The sequence below is a fragment of the Phascolarctos cinereus genome, unplaced genomic scaffold (assembly GCF_003287225.1).
Source record: "Phascolarctos cinereus isolate Bilbo 61053 unplaced genomic scaffold, phaCin_HiC Scaffold_726;HRSCAF=1367, whole genome shotgun sequence".
NCBI lineage: Eukaryota > Metazoa > Chordata > Mammalia > Diprotodontia > Phascolarctidae > Phascolarctos > Phascolarctos cinereus.
The window spans coordinates 250,998,878-251,020,527 of NW_027556098.1; the positions used below are offsets into that span (position 1 = coordinate 250,998,878).

The 21,650-nt window shown below is 38.2% G+C and overlaps 1 long non-coding RNA gene and 1 pseudogene across 5 annotated transcripts in view; one reads left to right on the forward strand and one right to left on the reverse strand.

Annotated features, from left to right (window-relative positions):
• Nucleotides 1-21,650, forward strand: part of LOC110215540 (uncharacterized) — a 156,761-nt gene that overhangs the window by 95,354 nt on the left and 39,757 nt on the right. The window lies entirely within an intron of this gene.
• Nucleotides 9,555-18,547, reverse strand: LOC110215590 (large ribosomal subunit protein eL6 pseudogene; annotated as a pseudogene).

The window sequence follows — 21,650 nt, forward strand, 5'->3', positions numbered from 1 at the left end:
GTTCTTAATAAGTGTTGATTGATTAATTATAACAATGTCTCATTTACATGTTGCTTTTAGGTTTCATAGAATCACACAGTTTCAGAGTTAGAAAAGACTGTCCATGTAATCCAAACACTTTCCTCATAACAAACCTATAAGGTACTAAGTTTAAGTATTATCGCATTTTACAGAGAAGGAAACTGAGGTATAAAGAGGTTAAGTGAGAGACTTCAGTTGAAACTTGGCGCTCCTGATTTTAGTTCTAGAGTTGTTTTTTTTTTTTTTGCCACAGAACCAGCAGAGGTCTATCTGATTGAAACAGAGATTGTGAGTGTCTGCATGGAAGTGTGGTTATGGAATTACACAAGTTTAGGCAAATATGGTAATGGGTAGTATTTTAACATCTGTAAATAACTGTGTTGGGTGATGTATATTACAGCTGTTTAAAAATCTCTTCTTCAAACACAGGCTTGTAAGAAATGGTAGGGAGTTAAGTGTGGATGTTCACTAAATGTATATTATACTTGAGATTAAGTTGTGTCTGGCCAGAACATGGATTGGAATCAGAAAAGCTGTTTTTAGGTCCAATTTCCATTACTAACTTGCATTAAAGCCTCTTTTTTTTGGTCTGCAAAATGGGAATAATATATTCTTGTCCTCCTCCTACACTGGGGTGTGGTGATGAGACTCTTAATGAGGCCGTGTTGGTAAAGTGCTTTGAGCTCAGCTAATGACAGGCTCTGGGTAAGTTATTACACTGAACCTTCATGCGTTTTTGGAATAAGAGGTTGGTCTGGAAACACTTCAGAGAATTACTAAGAAACAAAGATATGCTACAAGGGCTTCTTAAAACACAGATTAAATCTGGACAGAGGAGCTGGCACAGTTATTGCCTTGTCCTAGCAAGACCTTATGCCCAATCGATGTTGACACTTCTTTCTTCTTTTGAATCATTTGGCAGCTCTATTTTGTAGTGATTACCTTCTCACACCCCTCCTTCCATTTATCCCTTCCATGCATCCATCAAACAGATCTTAATCCCTTCCCACAGAAGTATTGTTCTTTTATTTCCTTAGCTAGAGGACTTTATTTTGGTAGAGGAGTTTTTGAAACTATCTTATTTTTAATTATGTTAACATATATATATATGTGCATGTGTGTATGTATATATGTATATATATACATAAATATATATAAAACAAATTATATGAAAAGAAATGTGTATACTAACTGCACTAAATTGAAAAGTAATTAATATTTCCAGATTATATATAATTTATTTATGCATATATGCTAATAGTATCTATATCTATATCTATATCTATATCCATAAAGCATAATAATAACTATTCAGCAATTTATTATCTTAGAGAGTGATCTAGGTACATTGAGAATTTAAATAACCTGTGTGCTCATAATCTCACAGTCAGTCTGTCTCTGGAAAAACTTGAACCCAGGTCATCTTAACCCTCCCCTGCCTCTCCCCTCTCTGCCACCCCCACTTCCCCAGCATTGGTAGAGGGAGTTCCTTCCCCTGGATCATCTACTACACTAATAAAATCATAGGTCTGACCTCCCTACCAAATATAGGTAGATAGAGCTAGACTTTTTTTTTCCCTCTAAACTGGACCAATGATTTCACTGATGTAGGAAACTCCCGGTGAGGGAAAGCCTTCTACTACCACAGAGGGGTAGGCCTGGATTCAGGAATACTTAACTTCAAATCTGGCTTCAGACATTTACTATCTGTGTGACCCTTAACCTCTGTTTATCTCAGCTTCCTCTTCTGTAAAATGGGGATGGTAATAGTACCTACCTCCCAGGGTTGTTGTGAGGATCAAATGAAATAATAATTGTAAAGTGCTTAGAACAGTTCCTGGCACATAGTAAGCACCATATAAATATCATTATTATTATCATCATCATTATTATGTTATGGACTCTGCAAGATTAAACAAATTGTCATATAGACAGGATATATCAGATATGGGGTTTTTCTGAGACCGAGGCTGGCTCTGAACCCACTGTGCCCTATTGCCCACTGGAATAGAGGGTTTTTTGATTGTAAAAATTATCATAGGTTTCTAAGTTGCTACTTGGCACAGTGGATTCAACATTGGACTTAGGATCTGGAAGGCCTCATTTAAATCATGTCTCAGAAACTTATTAGCTGCATGTGATCCTGTGTAAGTCACATGTTTGCCTCAGTTTCCTCATCTGTAAAATGGGGATTATAATAGTGCCTACCTCCCAGGATCAATTGAGATAATATATGTACATAAAGCATTTTTGCAAACCTCAAAGTCCTATATAAATGCTAGTTACTGTTATTAATTGCTGGGCTTTTCAACCGTATGCAACTGACCTTCTATCTCTAAGCTGTTTGTGTCAAGGAGGGAAACCTTCTGAGCTGCTCAGACTTTGCTTCACAGCTCACCTCTTCTGTCTTTGAAAACCTGCCCGTCTGATTTTCCACTTTGAAGAGATTAGATAGCATGTCTTCAGGGAAAAGTGAAAACCATAGAGTACACTACCCATCTCTCAAATGCTCGGGTTACTCTGAGACTGAAAGAAAGGAGGAAGGAAGCTCCTGACTGGTGGTTTGGCAGGTGTGAAAGCTTTTTTTTAACTTAGACATCTGTTTTAGTAAACGCTCCAGGCCTCTGCATGAGCGAGGAAGCCCCCCTACTGTTTTACAGAGGAAGGATTCTGGATTCCTGATGAAATGGAGCGTCCATTCTCTCAAAGCTGCACAGGGAGAATTTACCCTGTCAACTTGCATCAGGAGGGCTCTAAAGCGAAGGGAAAGATTCATCCTTGTAAATCAAAAGCAGCTTGCTTCTCAGATTTCAAAACTACAAAGAAGTTTCTACCGCCAATGGAAAAAGCAGGTGAACATACCACCTACAGTATGCTGCACACAAAACTCTCCTCTTTTTAAATTAGGTTACAATCTGATAGGTGATTTAGAAGAACTCACATTTCCATTCCCACTAAAGATTAGGCTAGGAATTTGGAGCAGCTGTGGGGTAGGTCATCTCTAATGGCCTTTTTTGGGGGGGGAGGTGAAGGGGGGCTTGGAATCCTAAGGGTGAAGACTTAGCTAAAGCTTTGGATCAGAATCAGCATGTGTATACTGATGGGCCAGAAGGGGCCCAGGGGAAACCAATGTCTTTTGTTTCACAATTCAGAGCACTCGGAGAGTGATTGATTTAGCAGGTACCTTCTCTTAGGAAGCTCTCACCAGCAAATCTCTGCAGAGCCTTTGTGCCTGATCAGTCTTATCTTGTATGTTGATGTAGTCCTAGACCTAAAGTATACTACAATAAGAATATTGTTTTTCCTTTACCTTTTTTTTAAGGGGAAAATTCTTTATCTGGAAATGCCAGGCCTCAAAGAGAAATCACCTTAAATCACCAGCTCCCTCCGTACATTTGCACATGAATGAAATCTGGTAAAAATAAAAATAAAGAACAGCTAGGAAGGGAGAAAAATCAGCATTGTCAGCAAGAGGGATTGCTATGGAATGGAAGGGGGAAAGCATTCCCACCTACTTTGCTTTGGTGGTGTGTGTGTGTGGTTTTATGGGCTGATTATAACCATGCTGCCAAAGCTTCCTCCCAGTTGCCCTGTCCTCTCTGTCACTGCTGTCACAACAGGGCTTGTTCTTCAGTCATTTTCAGTCGTGTCCAACTCTTCGTGACCCCATTTGGAGTTTTCTTGGCAAAGATACTGGAATGGTTTGCCATTTCTTCTCCAGCTCATTTTACATATGAGGAAACTGAGACAAACAGGGTTAAGTGACTTGTCCAGGGTCACACAGCTAGACAGCATTTGCATGGCTCTTCAAAGAGTAGGGCCTGGGGCAATCACCACCGGCATTTGCTGTATGGCTTAGTTTGGCTCTGACTTACACAAATTTAGGGAGCTGACAAGTGAAAGGTACTCAGGAATATCCAGCTCTCTAAGTGGAAGCTTCTACTTCTACTTTGGGGGGTTGAAAATTCTAGATGCAGGTTCCCCACCCCTGTTCCAGAGACTCTGCTCTGGAGAGGAATTAAAATACGTTTTTTCTCTTGGAAAAAGATAAAAGGAAGAATAAAATTATCAATGCAGTAAGAAAGTGGGTTAAATAGGCTTCCTCCCCCCCAACACTGAATCAAAATTTATTTTAATTTCTGAAAATATGCAATTAAATTAACCAAAACCAAAAAAATGCCCCCCAAAGTTAACACATTTACCATACTACATTTAATTGCCAATATTTTATAACTAATCCCCAGATGTTCACACATCAAAAACAGTAAACACCCAAACTTCAAGATGTAATGGCTGACACCCAACAAAATGCTAGTCACCAATAGAGTAAGATACAAAAAAACCTTTCAGAGTTCACAAATATGTTATAATGGCAAGATACGTGATGCAACCAGAGTGCTATTTTAATGTTATTACAACAATAAGCACTGGTATACTTTGTTCTTTACATTTATGCTTGCTTTGAATCTATGCATTTTAAAGACATGATTTTTTTTTTGGAAGCAATTCGGGTTAAGTGACTTGCCCAGAGTCACATAGCTAGTAAGTGTTATGTGTCTGAGGTCAGATTTGAACTCAAGTCCTCCTGACTCCAATGCTGGAGCTCTATCCACTGGGCCACCTAGCTGCCCCAAGATATTAACATTTTAACAGTAGACAATAAGTTATCAGATTGCTGATTAAGTAGCATTAAATGGACTTTTAAGGACTGGCCTAAGAAAGTTACAATAATTTGTAAGCACACACACGTATGTGTATTATATATTCATACATATATTTATATACATACATATATGTATATACACATGTATGTATATTTATACATACATACATACATACATATATATGGTTGTATGTATATAAATGTTTTCTGAAGGCACTCAACCCTTTTTGGGAGATTATAGCCTCTGTTATTAATTGGCAAATGCCAATAATCTATTCTAGAAATCTTGCATTGCCTTTGACCTTCTTGCCTTAGGACTTCTATTGGAAAATTTGAAACTATGAAGACAGTTTAAAATCTTTTAGTAAGGGCCTAGTATGAAGATGAATGAAGTACTAGACAAAGGCTAGCCTTGGAGTCAGAAGGCTTGGATTAAATATATCTATACCAGTAAAATCACAGGTCCTGTGTTCTCTGGAGAGGACAAGACTCATTGAACATAATAGAGGCTTAATCACTGCATGTTGAATCAGTAGCAAGAAAACACTGGAAATAAGAGGCTTGGTGTTGGTCCACAGGTTCCAGGATGAGTGAATCAATGGGCATCTCTTTCAGACCCATCAGATTCATTTAACAGCTATCAGGCCTTTCAGTATTTCTTGGAAAGTGTCTTCTAGTTCTCCAATCACAATAGTCTTCCAGGATGAAGACTATGGAGTTATAATAATCTTTCCACATTGCAGGGGTTAGGAGTGCAGTGCCCTGGTGATCTGGAAAATCTGGGTAAAATTTTTTGGCTTTCCCTTTGTAACACAGAAGAAGTTTGAATTATTCTGGTATTAAAAGATGAAATATATTGGTATCATACAATACTGTACATATATCTTTTTTTTTTTTCAGGCAATAGGGGTTAAGTGACCTACCCAGGGTCACGAAGCTAACTAGTAAATGTCTGAGGCTAGATTTGAACTCAGGTCTTTCTAACTCTAGGGCCGGTGCTCTATCCACTGTACCACCTAGCCGCCCCTCAACACTACACACATATCATATGCATTTCTGAATTTCTAAACTTTGTCTGTGTCGTCTGCTGGCCTTCATGTGTGGTCTGCAGCTTCTGCAAAACTCCCTCCAAAATTCTCATTTAATTTCTTATGCCAAGCCATGATATATCGAAACTGCATTGTATCAAAACCACGAGGGGGAAGGTTGCGATATGGAAGGGATAACTGTAGTGTAAGCCTAAGTGATGGGGCAAGCAGGACCTGGGAGTAGAAACTATAATTCACGTGAAGGGACTGTTCTAAATGAAAGAACAGCTAGTGTTGGTCCAGACTTGTAACTTCATTCCTGGCAGGGAACTCCCAGCCAAGAAAACTATATCATAGTAGGTTAGAAGAGAAGCTGAGTGCTTGGACTATGTATGTGTGTTCAGGCTTTAAAAAAACCCTGATTATTGGGTAAGTAAACAGAGGAAGTTGCTGGAATGAATTTCCTTGTCACTCTTGCCCCAGGGCTGTGGTATGTTTCCTACAGTGGCTTTTGTTTGTATAAGGATTCAAGACAGTAGTACAGGAAAAGAACTCAGATCTTAAAATAAAAAAGAACCAAATGCATTTGTGGCTAGTAGGAATGAGTAGAGGCCCATCCCACGGAGTCCTAACTAAAGAGAGAAGAATATGCAATAAATAAAGGGAGAATCCGGGCATGAGAGTTGTGAGCAAGCAGACTTTTCTGCAACCTCCTGAAGCCTCCTTCTCTGAGTGCTTTGGCTGGATGACTTGGCTGAAGTGATAATGAGCAGGAAACCATATGGATCGTTCCTCCACCGTTCTACAATCTGCCTTCACTGAGAACGGGAACTGGTCATTCAAGGTCGATGATCTGAGAACAACTTCTCTAGTAATAGGAAACATGCAATTTTACACAATCAATTCCTTGGGAGGTTGTTTTTGGTTTGTTTGTTTTTTTCCTTCAGTCACACTATAAAATTTTCTTAGAGACAGGTGACTTTTTATGATTATCAGTCTAACAGGTTGAAATTTCACCCCTTATAAGATTGACACAATTGTCATCTACATTTGGATATTCAGCAACTCTGTTGCTAGTAAAAGAAAACTCCAATTTTCAGGTACCAAGGAGGAGATGTCATCTGTTTTACACAAAACCTTCCATCCCATCCGGTTCCCTCCCTTTCCCCCCAAGGAACAGCAAAACCACCTGCAGTCTACTTGGGAACTGAAAAAATGATATCCAGGAATTCTGAATGGGAAAAAGCTTTAGTACAAAATGATGATAGTATTTCCATCCTTACTTGACCATTTTTTAAGGGAAAGTGTTATTCTTGGCCACTTTGATACACACACAGACACACACACACACATTTCTTCAAATGTCTTCCATCAGTTCAAATATACATACATATATATATACATATACATATATATATATATTTCTTCAAATGTCATCTAGCAGTTAAAATAACAGTTGCATGTTTCTATTAAGACCTAGACTTTTTGCAGACATAACCCATTATCACATTTCCAAGGTAACTTCTTTTATTGAGTTTTCAATATAAAAGGGGGTTTGTGGAATTAGTTCTCACTGGCTACATTTCTATCTGTTAGTGGAAAAGGAAGAGAGGCTCTTTTAACTGTCTTCCATTCATCTTGTTATTCTTCTTGCTATGAAATTACAGAGCTGGAAGAAACTTCAAGAGGTCATCCTATATCGCCTCTTGTGGCTGGCAAGTCTACACCTCCTCCAAAGCAGATGTTTGTTGATTTTGTTTTTAAAGACCCCTAGGGACAGACATTCTACAATGTCTTTTGCAAGGCTGGAGCACGGTTTAATTGCTGTTCTTGAGAGGCAGCATGGGATGGTGGAAACAACGTTGACTGAGTGTCATTTCTCAACTTGACAATGGCTGTGTGATGGAGCAAATCTCTTGTTTTCTTGGAGACTTAGTGTTCCCATCTTTAAAATGATGAAAATAGTAATTGCATTGGTGATTCACAGGGTTGTTGAGGAAAGTCAAAATCAATCAATCAATTAACAAGCACTTATTAAGTATCTAGGCACTGTGCTAGGCACTGGGGACACAGATATAAAAGTGAGATCTAGCCCTTGCCCTCAAGGCGCTTATATTTTACTGGGGGGGGGGAAGAACAAACATTTCATATATATGTGTATATATATATGTATGTATATATGTATATATGTATGTATATATGTATATATGTGAACATATACATATATATGATATATACAAAATATATCACATATGATATTTAGAAAGGAGCACTAATAGGGGTCAGCCAGGTGTCACAGAGCTAAAAGGCCTGGAGTAAGGAAGACCTGAGTTTAAATCCATCCTCAGACTCTTACTAGTTTTTTGACCTTGGGCAAGTTATTTAATCTCTGTTTTGCCTCAGTTTCCTCACTGCCTACACTCATCTGTAAAATGGGGATAATAATAGCATTTCCCTCACTGGGTTGTTGTGAGGATCAAATAACATAATTAATTGTAAAGCACTTAGCACCATGCCTGGCACATTTCCACAGAAATAGGGAAGTCAGGAGGAGTGAGCTTAGGGGGAAAGATAATGAGTTCTCATAAATGTGAGCTATGATGCAGTGAAAAGTACATTGGATTTGAAGTCAAGTGACCTTAGTGCAAATCTGACTCTGCTGCATACAACTAGTGAGACCTTTGACATTTCATTTCCCTTTTGGGGCCTCAATTTCCTCATCTGTAAAATAAAGGCATTAGATGGTATCTAAAGCCCTTCTCTGAATTTAATTTTACTACTCTATGACCCTGGTGAGAAACCCTAACTAAACTTTCTCTTAATGCAATTTAAACCCTATTCTAACTTGAGAGCATCAGATCTTATCTTAGCCTTTTCTCACCTTACTTACCTACTTACACTCCAGTCAAAGGAGTGCTTTCTTCTTCTTGAATATAACCCTGCACTATGAATTCAATTCAACTTGCAGAGGACACAAAAGTATAAATGAAAAAGTTTCTTTCCTAGAAAGATTCATATTTGATTGGGAGATACAGCGGGTAAAAAGATAGGCAAATGCAAGATCATTTGAAGAGAGTCCTAATAACTCCAGGGATCAGGAAAGACTTGAAGGAAACTAAGGATTTTAAGAGGCAGGGTCGAGGAGGAGGAAGAGCATTCCAGGCATAGGGGTCATTGTGTTAAAGTGATGGGAGGGGAGTGGAGAAGGGGAAGGAGGATAGAATTCCAAGATAGGAGAGGAAGATCAGTTTATCAAAAGTCTGGAGAGATAGGCTTCAGGCCAATTGGCGAGGGTTTAAAATGCCAAGTTGTGGAGTTTGTAGTTTATCTTAGAGCCAACAGGAAGCTACTGCAGGCTTTCTAACAGGCGAGTTACTTGGCTAAACCCCTGCTCTAGGAAGATTATTTTGCTAGCTTTGTAGAGGCTGAGTTGGAGAGGGATTGGAGATGAATGTAAGACCTGAATTTGATTCTCAGCTTTGTCACTTATTAGATTTTCGACCTTAGACCAATTACAGCCTCCCTGAAGGAGAGTAATACTTATATTCCCTACCTTGTAGTGTCATAGGGATCAAATGAGATTATATGGAAAAGGCTTTGTAAACATCAAGTACTATATAAATGCACACTTATGATCTTCTACCTTCTACCTTCTGCTGAAACAGATCCCGCTATAGCGTGCTCACTACCCAATGAGAAAGTCGTCTGTGGTTTTGGAGAGCTCCAATTTTAAGAAAATTCTCTCTCTCTCTCTCTCTCTCTCTCTCTCTCTCTCTCTCTCTCTCTCTCTCTCTCTCTCTCTCTCTCTCTCTCTCCCCAAATATTTTAATAAGAGTTCTGTACAAGGCATTTAAAACACCAATTTGTGAGGATAAACTCCGTTGGGGAGAGAGAATACAGAACGCAGGTAGCCCCAGAGCTGAGGAATTTTCTTGATTTGGGGCAGGATCTGAAAGTCCACTGTTCTCTTATCAGCCTTGCGCCGCTCCTTCATCTCACACACTTCTCTTTTTTAGTGTCAAAAGTCTCTGCTTCCTGGTGTCTAGGTTTACGGATCCTCTTCTTCTTGAAGTAAGCATCAGTAAGATGATTTGGAATTTTTACACCCGAAAGGTTAAGCTTGGCAGAGGTGGCAATGACAAACACGATTGATGGTCAGAGGTCCGGTCACAGTAGGAAGCCACTAGCCAACTGCTTCAGGAAGACCACTCGCTTGCCAGTGGGCATGCTCAGAACCCTGCCTGACGTGATGCTTGCTCGAAGTCTCCTTCACGTGCTCCCGGAAGGGCTTTTTGCCATTACTTTTTGAGCACATCCTCAGTAGGGTAATACCTTGGTATCTTGAGAATCTTTGCCACACGAGTTCCTCCATTCTTATCACCACCAACTGGCTTTGAGACAGTAGCAGGCACCTTCTTTCCCACTTTCCTTTCAATCCCGGTTTTTAGTGCTTCGTATTTCCGCGTGTACATGGCTCACCGGGAATACGTTGCAGACCTCGAGTATCTACCGATCTCTCTGGCCAGGACTGGGTTCCGACTGCAATGCTTTCGAGGCTTTTTCACCACCTTTTCAGTCACATCTTCCTTTTTGTTCTTCTCTCTCTCTTTTTTTTTTCTTTCTGACCTTTTCTTTTGGTTCCTTTGGGGCTTTTTTTGTCCGCCACCCTGAGAGAAGGTAAAGAGAGCAGAAAGTTCTTTATTTATGCTGCGTTAAAATCTTACCTCTTAATAATTTCTACCTATGATCTTACATTTGGCTTTTAGAATCCAGACCTTGTCTGATCCTTCTGCATGAATGTCAATCTTTCAAAAATGTGAAGACAACTAACATTAAGGAATGAGAAGGCTCTTAGATATCTCCTTTTTGGGTTAAAATGTACCTGGTTCCTTCAACTATTCCTTTTCAACCTTCCAAACCCCTCACCAACAATCTCACTCATTTAAAAAAAAATCTGTTAACTGAATGACTATGTTGTCTGAGCAACAAACTTTTAAGACAAAGCACATATGAACAGATTTTAAGATTGTAATCAGATTAAATTTATTTTTTAAATTTTGCCATAAGATAATGACATAAATGGTAAGCAGTTCCTATAAATTACTTCAGCACTATTATTATTATTATTATTTTCTATATGCAAACCAAGTATTTTTAAAAATAAGTGATTGGTTTATGTTTAGTTTTCAACATTCACTTGAGTTTAAAATTTTCTCCCCTCCCCTCTCCCCTCCTCAAGATGGCATGCAATCTGATATAGGTTCTATTGATACATTCATATTAAGCATATTTCCCATTAGTCATGATGTAAAGAAGAATTAGAACTAATGGGTGAAACCATGAGAATGAAGCAATGATATAAAACAACAAAGGAAAAGGAGAGCAAATAGTATGGTTCTATCTGCATTCAGACTCCATAGTTCTTTCTCTGGGTGTGGATGATATTTTCCACTGTGAGTCTTTTGGAGATGTCTTAGATCCTTGCATTGCTGAGAAAAGCCAAGTCTATCCAAGTCAGTCATCATACAATGTGGCTGTTACTATGCACAGTGTTCTCCTCGTTCTGCTCATTTCACCCAGCATCAGTTCATATAAGTCTTTCCAGGGTTTTCTGAAGTCTGCCTGCTCATCATTTCTTATAGCACAATAGTATTCCATTATATTCATATACCACAACTTGTTCAACCATTCCCCAATTGATAGCCATCCCCTCAATTTCCAATTCTTTGCCACCACAGAAAGGGCTGCTATAAATATTTTTGTACATGTGGGTCCTTTTCCCATTTGTATAATCTCTTTGGGATACAGACTTAGAAGTGCAAAGAGTATGCACAATTTTATAGTCCTTTGGACATAATTCCAAATTGCTCTCCAGAAAGGTTGGATCAGTTCACAACTCCACTAACAATGCATTAGTGTTCCAATTTTCCCACATCTTCTCCAACATTTGTCATTTTCCTGTTTTGTCATGTTGGCCAATCTGATAGGTGTGATGTGGTTGTTTTGGTTTGCATTTCTCTAATGACTATAGATAGCTTAAATATCTTTATCTGAAAACTGCCTGTTCATATCCTTTGACCATTTATCAATTGGGAAATGGCTTGTATTCTTATAAATTTGACTTACTTCTCTCTCTATTTTAGAAATGAGGCCTTTATCAGAGACACTGGTTGTAAAAATTCTTTCCCAGTTTTCTGCTTTCCTCCTAATCTTGGTTGCATTGGCTTTCTTTGTGCAAAAACTTTTCAATTTAATGTAGTCAAAATTATCCATTTTGTATTTCATGATGTTCTCTATCTCTGGTTTGTTCATAAATTCTTCCCTTCTCCATAGATCTTATAGGTAAACTTTCCTTGCTCTCCTAGTTTGCTTATGGTATCAGTCTTTATATCTAAATCATGTACCCATTTTGACTTTATCTTGGTATAGGGTATAAGATGTTGGCCTCTGCCCAGTTTCTGCCATACTATTCTCCAGTTTTCCCGGCAGTTTTTGTTAAATAGTGATTTCTTATCCCAAAAGCTAGAATCTTTGGATTTATCAAATAGTAGATTACTATAGTCATTAACTGTTGTGTCTTGCATACCTAACCTATTCCACTGGTCCACCACTCTATTTCTTAGCCAGTACCAAGTAGTTTTGATAATTGTTGCTTTATAATACAATTTAAAATCAGGTACAGCTAGGCCACCTTCGCTTGCATTTCTTTTCATTAGTTCCTTTGATATTCTGGACCTTTTGTTCTTCCAGATGAATTTTATTATTGTCTTTTCTAGCACTATAAAATAATTTTTTGGTAGTTTGATTGGTATGGTGCTGAATAGGTAAATTAATTTAGGCAAAATTATAATTTTTATTATATTAGCTCAGCCTACTCATGAGCAACTGATATTTTTTCCAATTATTTAGATCTGACTTTATTTGTGTGAAAAGTGTTTTATAATTGTGTTCATAGAGTTCCTCAGTTTGTTTTGGCAGGTAGATTCCCGAATATTTTATGATGTCTACAGTAACTTTAAATGGAATTTCTCTTTCTATCTCTTGCTATTGGGCTTTTTTAGTAGTATAGAAATGCTGATGATCTCTGTGGGTTTATTTTATATCTTCCAACTTTGCTAAAGTTGTTAATTATTTCAAGTAATTTTTTACTTGATTCTCTAGGATTCTCTAAGTATACCATCATATCATCTGTAAAGAATGATAGCGCAAACCAAGTATTAAGTAAGGGCTAGCTGGGGAGAAAGTGAGAGAAGAAAGATGGAAGTGGGGAATAGGAAGCTGCTGTGAGGCCCCCTGCAGATGGGTGAGGTATTGGATGGGATCAGGAGAAGCTCAATGGAGATAACATTTGAGCTGGGCCTTGAAGAACAAGTACGCATCCAAAAAGTGGAGGGTTCTTGGGGTTTTTTTTGGGTGGTGGTGGCAGTGCCGTGGAGGATGACGAGGAGGTTATTGCCAGTTGCATTAGAAGCACAATAAAGACCCAGCGTCGGTATGATGGACAGCTTCTTGGAGCAGCTGAGATGACTGGATTTTTTTATTTTTAGGCAGTTGCGGTTCAGTGACTTGCCCAGGGTCACACAGCTAGTTAAGTGTCAAGTGTTTGGTCTGAAGCTGGATTTGAACTCAGGGCCTCCTGACTTCAGGGGGGATGCTCTATGCGCCACCTAGCTGCCCCACACCCTCTTTTTGAACAAAGTAGTTTGGCTCCTCTTTGTTTCTTTATGGTCTGTTTTTTTTTCTTTTTCCTTCATATATCTTTGTAGGACTTGATCCTGTTCCTCCCTCCCTCCCTCTCTCACTTCCTTCCTCCCTTCCTCCCTTTTTCCTTCCCTCCTTCCCTCCCTCCTTCTCTCCTTCCCTCCCTCCCTTCCTTCCTTCTTTTCTTTTCTCAGAACTCCTGAGCTTAAGAGATCCATCAGCTTTAGCCTCTTCAGTAGCAGGGATTATAGGCATGCACCACTATGACCTGCTCATCTTGTTCTTGATAAACCGTTTCTTTAAGAGATCAAGGTTACTTTGAATTCTATTTCTGTTTTAAAATATTAGCCTTTTGGCACAGCCTGGCATGACCTACAAACCTAATAGAGGGGCTCATAATTACTTCAGCCAAGACGTGAGATACTAGGATATCTCTTGGTGGCTTTGGGCCTAGCTCATGAGTCTACTCAGGATATACTCCAGGTGGATGTTGAGCCCCTGATGACCACTTTCTGGGGGAGATTTTCTAGCCTTTTGTGTATTCATTGAGAAGTTCTATAAATCTAACCTGTATCTTTCTCTTTAGTTGATGACTATATCACATGTAAGAGACCTAACAGTAGTACGTCATACCAGATAGATTAAATCTATTGGTTTATTCCCTTATCTATAATGTCTTTGTCATAAAAGAAAATTAAATTGGTCTGTTAGCATCTGAATGTCCCAAAGCATGCTGTTTACTATTCTTTATGTTTGCTTTTCTAAGGGAGAACAAATTGGTTACTTGTTCTTCTAGTATTACCTGTAATTCATGAGTTACATGGATTAATATTATCTTTTAAACCTGATTATTGCATTCCTTAGGCTCAATTAAGCAGTACTTGAGAATCTCCCATTCACCTAATACTGTTCTAATGCTATAGGATCTTGAAACTCTATTACCTTCTGGTCATGTCTATCTTTAAACTTCTACAGCTTCATTTGTTACCCTTTCTAGATGATTCCCAAATCATCATCGCTGGCCTCCTTTTCTGAGCTTTGTTCCTGTTTCTCTAACCTGAGCTCTAACCAGGAATCTCTGCATTGAGAGAATCAACCATTGTCTGGGGCACCCCTGCTTACCATCTGGCAGCTTCCTGTTTTAACCAATTATTCTTGCTGCCTAGTTAAACTTTGGTGATTTTATGCTGCTGGATTGTTAATAGTTATCCCTTCCACATAGCGACTCTCTCCATCTTGGTTTCTATATATCACTGGTCAGCATAAGAAGTTAAGTGGGAAGTTTTTGGGAGTTTTGTAGAAGCTGCAGACAACATGTGAAGTACAGCAGATAACACAGAAAAAGTTTAGAGACTCAGAAATGCAGAAAATGTATGTATAGCACTATATGATATCAACATATTTTATCTTTTAATACCATAATAACTCAGATTTCTTCTCTGGTACAGAGGAACAACCAAAATTTTTTTTCTGCAGATATTCCAGATCATGCGGGCATTGTGCCCCTAACCCCCATGATGTGGAAGGGTTAACTGTTAACACCCTCTGTACTTTGCACCCTGGAACAAAGTGTCATTCATTTTGCCCTGCTTACAGAGGTATCTCTAATTACCTGCTATATAGTTCTAATTGGATGTCACTTTACATACAACAAGACAAACAGTTACATGGCCCAGTGGGGAGAGTGCTGGACCCAGATTCAGAAAATCCCACGTTCAAATCCTGACTCGGACTCCTATGAGTTTGATCCTGGAAAAGTCACTTAACTGCTGCCTGCTTTAGTTTCCTCATTTGTAAAATGGGAATAATGATAATACCTGCCTCCCAGTGTTGTTGTAATGATCAAATGAGATAATATTTATAAAGTACATTGAAAACCTGAAAGTGATACATAAATTCTGACTAGCTGTTATTATCATTAACTCATCTGAAAAATCAAAGCTATCTGTAGTCATATGAAGTGATCTAAATCACTTTTGATTAGAGAAATGCAAATTAAAACAACTCTGAGATACCAACTCACACCTATCAGATTGGATAATATGACAAAAGAGAAAAATGATCAATGTTGGAGAAGATGTGGGAAAATTTGGACACTAATACACTGTTGGTGGAGTTGCAAACTGATCCAGCTATTCTGTATAGTGATTTGGAACTATGCCCAAAGAGCCATCAAACTGTGTATACCTTTCAATTCAGCAATATGACTACTGGGTCTGTATCCCAAAGAGATTATGAAAAAGGGAAAAGGACCCACATGTACAAAAATATTTATAGCAGCTCTTTTTGTGGTGGCCAAGAATTGGGAATTGAGGGGATGCCCATCAATTCATATATAAGTTATGCTATATGAATATGATGGAATACTATTGTGGAATAAGAAATGATGAGCAGGCAGATTTCAGAAAAACCTGGAAAGACTTATACAAACTGATGCAAAGTGAAATGACCAGAACCAGGAAAACACTGTACACAGTGTCAGCATCATTATATGATGATCAACTATGAATGACTCAGCCCTTCTCAACACAGAGATCCTAGACAAGTATAAAGGACCCATGATGGGAAATACTGTCCATACCCAGATAAAGGCAGGATGCCCGCATGATCTGGAAAATCTGCAAAAAATTTTTTGGCTTTTCCTCTGTACCAGATAATGGTCTGAATGTAGATCGAAGCATACTTTTTTCACTCACTTTATTTTTTTTTCATGGTTTTTTTCCTCTTGATCTGTTTTTTCTTTCACAACTGTGACTAATATGGAAATATGTTTTACATAATTGCACATATATAACCTATATAAAATTCCTACCATTTTAGGAATAAGAGAGGGGAGGGAGGGAGAAAAATCTGCAACTCAAAATCTTGTAAAAATGAATGCTAAAAATTGTCTTGACATACAATTGGGGAAAAGTAAAATACTGTTTTATTATTACTTTTTTTTTTAAGGCAATGGGGTTAAGTGACTTGCCTAGAGTCACACAGCTAGTAAGTGTTATGTGTTGAAATATTGTTTTTAAAAAATCATTGACTCATCTGCCCTTTGAAATCACTCCTCTCCTAATTTTCCTGATTCTATCAATAGCACTACCATTCCTCTAATCAACCCAGGTTAATAAACTCAGCCATCTTTGACTTCTCATCTCTTACACACTTATCAAAACAGATATAAGTAACATTGATTTTTCTTTTGGAATACCTTGTGCATGTATCTTTTCCTTTCTGTTCTATTCTGTGCTACTACTCAAGCATCAGAGAATAATTCCACCCATCTTTCTCTATCTTAATCCAAAAAATCCTAGAATATCCTGTTTATATTTCACTACAGGAACTTTTAAACAGACAACAGATTCTTGGGCTATTTCCAGTCTAACTTTTACTTTATACATTCAGAGAAACTGTAAGGTCATTGAAAACCGACTTATTTTATGTAAATTTCTTTATATATATATATATATTGTCTTCCCTGATAGAATGTGAGCTCCTTGAAGGTAGAGATGGTTTAATTTTTGTCTTTATCTCTGGGGTCTAGCATAGTGCCTGGCACAGAGTTGGTGCTTAATAAATGTGTATTAATTAGTCGACTGACATATTTCCATTTACATCCCCTTTGACTTCTCCCTGGCTTTATGAGTCCATAATAGTTTATCTTGATTAGGTTTAGGGCTTCCTAAAAGCACTACAATGTCTCTATAGCTAGCTAGCATTTATATATCATTTTAAGGTGTGCAATGAGTTTGACAAATGTTATTTTATTCTCACAACAATTCTAGGAGGTGGGTGCTATTATTATCTCCATTTTTGCACAGGGTGAACCTGAGTTAATCTGAGGTTAAGTGACTTGCTCAGGGTCACACAGCTAGTGAGTTTCTGAGGCTGGATTTGTATTCAGATCTTCCTGACTCCAGGTCTAGCACTCTATTCACTGAGTTACATAATTGTTCATCTTGTTGGATATAAAGTGACATCCAACTACAAATAGATCATAGGTAGCTGGAGAAAAGGCTGTAAGTAGGGCAGAGTGACTGAGGCTTTGTTCCAGGCTGCATAGTTTGGAGGGTGCTAACAACACTCATGGTCCTTAAACAGCATAAAACCACCAGAACTTAGCGCTCGAGAAGCAGGTCTGTGATTCTATCATGCTGCAATTAACATTTGACAAAGGGGAACCTCAAAATCAAGGCCCAGACCCTAACCCTATAGAAGACATTTTTCTAGACCATAAAATCATAGAATTGTAGAGTTGAAAAAGACCTCAGAGATCAAGTAGTCTATTTTTATCCAAATCATGAATTTTCTTTTTTTCTTTAATGAATATTTTCTCCCAGTTACATGTAAGGCCAATTTTAAACATTCATTTACAAAAAAATTTTGAGTTCCAAATTTTTCCCTCTCTTCCTCACTTCCCCCCCCTCCCTATGATGGTAAGCAATTTGATATAGGTTATACAGGTACAGTCATGTAAAACATATTTCCATATTAGTCACAAATCATGAATTTTCAATACAATATTCTGGTTATTTCATCCATCCTCCAATTTGAAGGCCTGTAGAATCAGGGAACTTATTATTTATCTCTCCCCTCCCTATTCTCTAGTCCCTTGTAAGTTAAGCCCTTTGCTTTTTGGCTATCTCTAATTGTTAAATTATTTCCGTAGGTTGATCTGAAATCTGCCTTTCTAACTTGTACTTATTGGCCCTAGTTCTGCCCTGTAGGCTCAAGTTGAGTAAATCTAATTCATCTTGCATACAGCAACCTTCCAGATACTGGCAGCCAGCTATCCTGTCTCTCCAAAGCCTTTTCTTCTGGCTAAACATCTCAAGTTCCCTCAGCTGTTTCTTGCATGGTACAGTTTCACATTTTCTCACCATCCTGGTTGCCCTCTTTTTAGAGCAGAGGAGAATAGTAAGAGCCAACTTGTTCTAAGTGAGGCCAGGCTTAATGAATTCATATGTAGTGATCAGTTCTTTCCTAAGGGCTCACAAACTTTGCTTTCATAAATTGTTATAGAATTTTGCTTGGAACTGATGTCAAGCTTGTCATTGTATAGTTTGAAGTATGTGTGACCATCCTGTTTATGGAAACTGGGATGACATTTTACCATCTTGGGTCCTTTAGCACCATTCTTGTTCATCACAGATATTTAAATAACTAGAACAGAAGTTCTGAACAGAATTATACCTACAAATTCTTCCAGAGCCTCAGTATGGTATTTCATTGGGTCTAGGTGACTTGAATTTATTGAGGGCATCTAGGCTTTTATTACCATTTCCTAATTTATCCTCATTTTCTTAAATCAATTTGCTGTTAACTATTTCTGTTCTATCCTCCCCAGGATTACAATTATGCTTCTGGTAGATAAAACAGAATTAATCAATCAACCAACATGTATTAAGCACCTACTATGTGCTAGAGATATAAGGACAAAGACTGAAACTATCCCTTTTGGAAAAAGGGCTTACGTTCAGAAGCCAAATGGGTGTTGAATATTGGTCAATGAATAATCAATCGGTGAGCTTTTATTAAGTGCCTACTATGTTCCAGGTACTATGCTAAGAATAGACCTGCCTTTTCATTGTCATCCTTTATAACATTCCCATCTACTACGTGCAGGAGGCACAAAACCTCCACTGAGTTTCCTTTTGCTTGCCATATGACTTAAAAAGCCCTTTTCAGCATCATTAGAGTTGATAGCAAACTTTAGCTGATACTGGGAGTTAGCCTTTCTGGCACTGTTTTGTATTCATCCTCCCTTTATCTGTCCTGTTCAGCAATGAGTTCTCTGTATAGCTCAATGTTAGTCTCCTTAGACATGACCTCTTTTTGCTTTCTCAGTAGAGTCAGTTTCATCTGTATTGCCAGAAATTTGTTCTTGAGGGTTATTTGTTCTTCTTGAGCCAGCTTCCCTTTTTAGAGTCTCAGGCCATGGCATTCTGCCCCTGGACTCTGAAGCCCACTCTTCTAAAGTCCAGGGCATATATCAGATGATGTGTGCCCAACATTTTCCTCTTTATCTGTAATGAAGACCAAGATAACAGTCATTACTTCTTCAGCTTCCTGCCATTTCTACTACAGCAACCAGTTCCTTCTCATTGGTCAGAATCGGATACAGGTTTGCTGTACCCCTCATTGTTTCTTCTCTCACTGAGAAAGAAATTATCTATCAGTCAGTCAAGGGTGTAGCAACTCTGAGAGCTCCACTCTAGCAGACAGATGGATCGTCAAAAGTCCCCACAGTAATTGTTTTTCAGTAGTTTCGGTTATATCCAACTCTGTGTGACCCTATTTGGGGTTTTCTTGGCAAAGATTCTGGAGTGGTTTGCCATTTCCTTCTCCAGCTCATTTTACAGATGAGGAAACTGAGGCAAAAAGGGTTAAATGACTTGCGCAGGGTCACATGACTAGTAAGTGTCTGAGGCAGGATTTGAACTCAGAAAGATGAGTCTTCCTGACTCCAGGCCAGGCCTATCCATTCCATCACCTAGCTTTTCCCCCAGTTCTCCCCACCTGGAGTACAATTATCCCTTCCACATCTTAGGGGTTAGGGGCATAGCACCCCTGCAATATGGAAAATCCATGTAAAATTTTTTGGCTCTCCCTTTGTACCAGAGAAGAAATCTGAATTTTTTCTTTTTCTTTTATGGGGTGTTTACAGCACCTTATTGTAAAATTTGGGGTTAAGTATTTGGTCACAGGCTCTGTGTCATCTACTAGTCTTCCAGTGTTGTCTGTGGCTTCCACAAAACTCCCCCCAAATTCCCATTTAATTTCTTATGCTGACCCGTGATATATTGGAACTGTAATGGGAAAAGTTGTGATGTGGAAGGGATAACTGTAATGGCTAGCATTTATATAGGACTTTAAAGTTTGCAGAATACTTTACATTATCTCATGTTATCCTCACAACAACCTTAGAAGGTAGGTACTATTATCACCCCCATTTTACAGATGAGGAAACTGAGGTAGATAGCAGTTTAGTGACTTGCCCAGGGTCACAAAGCTATTAAGTACCTGTGGTCAGATTTGAACTTGGGTTTTCTGACTCCAAGTCCAGCACTCTATCCACTGCACCACCCAGCTGCCTCATAATCATTTGTTGCCTCCTTTCTAGCTTTCTGATCTGGCTGAGGAATTAATCATCCATTTCTTCCTTCTGTTGTCTGTGAAAGCAACATAGGGAACCACCTGTAATTTCTTGTCACTTGATAATTCCTCCATTGATCATATCCCAGTGCTCTCTGCCATGTCTGTCCTACCCCCCAGATTCATGGATTTCTAAACAGATAGATATCTTTTTTTTTTTTTTGGCTAGGCAATGGGGTTAAGCAACTTGCCCAGGGTCACACAGCTAGTAAGGGTTATGTATCTGAGGCTGGATTTGAACTCAGGTCTTCCTGAATCCAGGGCCAGTGCTCTATCCACTTAGATATCATCTTGATGTACAATTCTACCATGTCTCTTTTCCTATCTAATTTGTTTCTTTTTTTATTCAAGATTTGCCTTTCCATTGTCATAATTCAGCTGTGAATTGTGTAGCATAAGCACCGTTTGTCTATTACTATTTTACTCGATGACTTGGAATATAGATACCTGAGTCCATGAATTGTTTCTCTCTCTTTTTCCTGTAATTGTCTCCTCTGAATTCATGACCACATTTCATATTCTTTTTGAGTTATACCTGCTATTCTTTATGGTATTTGACTTAGAAGTAATATTGAGGGCATTTTAATTTCTCTCCCCCATTTAGCTAAAAACCTTTTTTCAAATAAAATTTTATTTATATTTTTTATTTTCACATTACCTAATTTTTATCTCTATCTTTTCCCTTTCTCTTCCAGAGAATCACTTATTATAATAACAACAAAATTTTAAACAAAGAGAAAGGAAAAAAATCCACCAAACCAATAAATATGAAAAAAAACCCCAACTAATGAGAAATACAATGTTTCATACCCATCGCACCTCTCCCCCTAAAAAAAAAACTCTGCAAAGGAATGGAAGCAGTATCTTCTTATATCTTTTCTTTGGGACATTGTAATTTTGCAATATTCATTTTTGGATGTTTTTGATTATGTTTTTTCCATTTACACTGTTGTAGTCATTGTGTTTATTGTTTTCTTGGTTATGTTTACTTTGTACCAGTTCATGTAAGTTTTTTTTTCTTTCATTCTCTTTATTTGTAATTTCATAAAGCACAGTAATAGTCCGTTACATTCATGTGATACATGTGTTTAGTC